Raw genomic sequence first — 4,586 nt, 5'->3', positions numbered from 1 at the left:
ATATAGCAAGGTCCTTTTGTTTGTTTGTTTGTTTGTTTGTTTGTTCATTTGTTAGCAAGGTCCTTCTTAATTTATTTATTCACTTTACATCCTGATTACAGCCCTTCCTTCTCCTCCTGGTCCCTCCACTCACACACCCCCCTCCTCTCTCCTTCTCTTCATAGAAGGGGGAGGTCACCCATGAGGTCACACACACTGGCACATGAAGTCACTGCAAAACTAGGTGCATCCTTTTCCACTGAGGCCAGAGAAGGTGGCCCAGTCAGAGGGACAAAATTCAAAGAGAATCATTGAGTCATAGACTACCCCGCTCCAGCTGTTGGGAAATCCACATGAAGACCAGGTTGTGCATCTGCTCCATTTGTGCAAGGGTCCTAGGTCCAGCCCATGCAGCCTCTTTGGTTGGTGGTTCAGTCTCTGTGCGCCCCTAAGGGCCTAGATTAGTTGACTCTGTAGGTCTTTTTGTGGAGTCCTTGACCCCTCCAGACCCCTCAGTCATTCCCCCCAACTCTTCCATAGGGCTCCCTGAGCTGTCTAATGTTTGGCTGTGGCTCTCTGCATCTGTTTCCATCAGCTGCTGGGTAAAGCCTCTCAGAGGAGTTGCACTAGGCTCATATCTACAAGCATAGTCAAGTAACATTAATAGTTCCAAGGAGTGGTTTTCTCCCATGGTACGGGTCTCAAGTACGATCAGTTTATCATCCTGAATGGGATAAACCAAACCGAAAAAGACATGCATGGCATGTGTTCACCTGTAAGTGGATATTAGCTGTAAAATATAGGATAAGCATGCTACAATCCACAGACCCAAGGAAGCTAAGTTAAAATGAGAGCCCAAGGGAAGATGCTTGAATCTCACTCAGAAGGGAAAATAAAATAGACATTGGAGGTGAGTGGAGGGAGAAAACTGGGTAGGGGAGGGGACGAGGAAGGGAGCAGGGGTGGGAATTTGGAGTAGGGAAGCCTGGGAGAGAGGGCCAAATGAGAAAATGGAAATCAGAGATGGGGTATTTCTGGAACTTGCCAGAGACCTGGGGTAGGGGAAGCCCCAGGAAGTCTACGGGGGTCACCCTAGCTGAGACTTCAAGCAGAAGAGGATGTGGAGCCTGAACTGGCCACCTCCGGCAGCCAGGAGGGACTTCCAGTGGAAGGATTAGGACACCAACCCACCTACAAAACACAAAATTTGCCCTGCCTACAAGATTTGCAGAGACAAAGATGGAGCAAAGAATGGCTCAGCCAAAGACTGGCCCTGCTTGAGACCCATCTCATGGGAGAGAACCAATCCCTGACACCATATAGCAAGTTTGAGGATAGCCTGGGCTACAAGAGACCCTGTCTTGAAAAACAAAAACTCAGGCATGACATTTTTTGTCTTTGTAGTTCTTTTCTTTTTAATACATAAAATAACATTCCGCTGTTAGGATTATACTACTATATGCTTATCCATTTACCAAGTTAAGTATACCTTGGCCATCTCCAGTTTTAGGTGATATAAGTATATGTATTCAAAACTCTCTTGTGCAGGTTTTTCTGTTTTCCAATTGGTTAGGTGATTCTTATTGGTTGTGTTGTTAGAAACATAAATATACTTTCAAATATTTTTCTGTCTCCCAAAGTATCTGCTTCACTTCATGTCATTGTCTTTTCAAAGGGATCATACTAAGTGACATTTAAGAATTCATCTTCTTCTGCATCCTTGACAGCAACTGATGGTGTCGAGGATTTTAGACTTTGTCTGTCCTAATGATACCCACTGTTTTAATTTATAGTTTGCTGATGGTCAGTGATGTCTGCACCTCTCTGGCTTATTTGAAGATCTGTATATCTGTATATCATCTCATGAGATGTCTATTCACACCTCCTCAAGCATTTTTACTAGTTGATTTCTTGCTATAGAGTTTAAAAACTTCTGTAAATTTTCAATATGAGTCCTTTATCTGGTGTTCCCTTTTCAAGATATTTTCATAAAATATGCATCCTTCCTATCTTTGGTTTTACTTTTTGTCCTCTTAATAATATATCCCATAGATAAAAACTCTTCACTTTTTAAAAGTTCAATTGATCAAATTTTCTTTTATGGATTTTATTTTTTGTTTGATAGCTAAACATTCATGGTCAAACACAAAGACATCTGAATTTCCTCCTATTTTTCTTTGAAATTTTTTATAGTTTTGAACTTTAAAATTTGATGTGTAGCCTTTTCGCGCTGCCCAGGGACAGGTCTATATGGTGCAGTTCTTGATTCCCATCATAACTTCAAGGGAAACTTACACAATGTCCTGAGCCCTTGATGTCCTGCAGATGAAGGAGGGGGGTGTCCTCAAATTCCTTGTCACAGGAACCCACTTAGGTGGCACCAACTTTGACTTTCAGTTGGAGCAGTACATCTACAAAATAAAGAGTGATGGTATCTACATCATAAATCTGAAGAGGACCCGGAAGAAGCTGTTGCTTGCGGGCTCGGGCTATTGTTGCCATTGAGAACCCTGCTGATGTCAGCTTCATCTCCTCCAGGAACATGGCCAGCCAGCTGTGCTGAAGTTTGCTGCTGCCGCTGGAGCCACTCCACCTGCAAGCCGCTTCACACCTGGGACCTTCACCAACTAGATCCAAGCAGCTTTCAGGGAGCCACGGCTTCCAGTGGTGATTGATCCCAGGGCTGACCACCAGCCCCTCACAGAGGCCTTTATGTCAACCTGCCCACCATCGCTCTGTGCAACACACATTCTCCTCTGTGCTATGTGCACATCGCCATCCTATGCTACAACAAGGCACCTCACTCCGTGGGTCTGATGTGGTGGATGCTGGCCCCGGGAAGTACTGCGCATGCGTGGCACTATCTCCCGTGAGCACCCACGGGAGGTTATGCCTGATCTTCACTTCTACAGAGTCCCAGAGAAGATTGAGAAGGAGGAGCAGGGTGCTGCTGAGAAGGCCATGACCAAGGGGGAATTGCAGGGTGAATAGACTGTACCAGCTCCTGAGTTCACTGCTGCTCAGCCAGAGGTAGCAGGCTGGTCTAGTGTGTGTGCAGGGGCCCTCTATACCCATCCAGCAGTTCCCTACTGAAGACTGGAGTGCCCAGCCAGCCACTGAGGACTGGTCAGCAGCTCCCACAGCACAGGCCACCGAGTGGGTTAGAGCCATCACTGAGGGGTCCTGAGCTCCTCTGCAGACACCTGAGCAAAGGGTAAAAAGGTGGAAGGAAAATAACGTTTCTAAAAGCCGAAAAAAATAAAGTAAAATTGGATGAATACTCCATTTGTAATTAATTTTGTGAAAGATCTAAGGTCTCCTTCTATGTTTGTGTTTTTACATAGAGATGTCCAATGATTCCAGCAGCACTTAATGAAAGTTGATGACTTGCCCATTAAATTACCTTTGCTACTTCGTTGCAGATTGGTGAACTCTATTTTTGTTCATTGATTTCTATGCTTCAATCAATTCCACTGACCTCTGTATCTTTTCATATCCTGTTACCTAGTCCATATAAACTTCATAAGCAAGTTGTCAATAGCTACAAAATAGCTTGCTGAGATTTTAAATAATGTACTTTTTGAGTCAACTTGAAGAAAATAGAAGCATCACTGAGTCTTCTAATCTATGAAGTGAGGATATCTCTCCATTTACATAAATCTGGTGGGTTTTAACCAAAGTTTTGTAGTTTTCTGTCTTGATAATGTTAGGAAGTACAAACACTATAACAGAGTTAAAGGATGCCTTTAGTGGCTTTATCCTCAGAGTGGACATCACCAAGAACAGATTCCTTGAGACTGAAGACAGGGCAATAAAAACCTCCTATACTGCAATGCTAAGTAAAGAAAGAATGGATTATCCCTCTCCCTAGCCCAGAACTGATCACCCAAGACCTGTGGGTACCAAACACCAAAAGGAGTATCACACGTATGATTGGAGTACCAGAAGAAGAAAAACAGAGCTGAATAAGTAATAATGGCTGAGGATTTTCTGATTCTTCCTTAGAGTCACCTTTCTTTCTGGACACCACTGTTTCTACAAACTACTTTTCCCATCAGCGCTCTTAACTTGTAAAGCATTCTTTCAGATTCTACAGTTGAGAGCCCCAGCATCTGTGTCGTTACTTCTCTCTTCAGACTGTTCTAGCCTTGCCTTTGGCAAGCCTTGCGATGTAGTGTTGTTTTGTGTTGTTTTGTTTGCAGGCATGTGTATTGGGGATCAGGCCTTTTATGTGAGGAACCCTATTAATATGGACTGAAGTGGGGGCTTAGTGTTTTCTACAGCTGTGAGAGCCCGAGGCCTCAGATTCTTCCAGGGAACTTGATCTTGTATCCACTCTAGGCCAGAGCTTCCTATGTATTTTCTCAAAGAGGACCTAAGACTGTTCAGCTGTAACCACTGTTGTACTGGGATTGTACAAGTGTGATGGTGAGGTGGGGAAGGAGGTTACTCATGTGACTAAATTTGTCTTTGCTATACGTGCATTAAAATTGTGGTTTTCATATGCCCCTCCATAGAGATGCAGTTTCCCTGCCTCTTAAGTAAGAATGCAAGGCTAAAAGAGACTGGGACAGATAAAGCTCTCTTTGATGGAACAGGCTCTGGGC

General features: G+C 43.9%; 1 pseudogene; it reads left to right on the top strand.

Moving 5' to 3' along the window:
- Positions 1 to 2,277: 2,277 nt before the first annotated feature.
- LOC132654530 (small ribosomal subunit protein uS2-like) lies at positions 2,278 to 3,166 on the top strand (annotated as a pseudogene).
- Positions 3,167 to 4,586: the final 1,420 nt, after the last annotated feature.

The sequence above is a fragment of the Meriones unguiculatus genome, chromosome 6 (assembly GCF_030254825.1).
Source record: "Meriones unguiculatus strain TT.TT164.6M chromosome 6, Bangor_MerUng_6.1, whole genome shotgun sequence".
NCBI lineage: Eukaryota > Metazoa > Chordata > Mammalia > Rodentia > Muridae > Meriones > Meriones unguiculatus.
The sequence above is the reverse complement of the archived record's forward strand: the minus strand, read 5'-3'. Positions and strand labels throughout refer to the sequence as shown.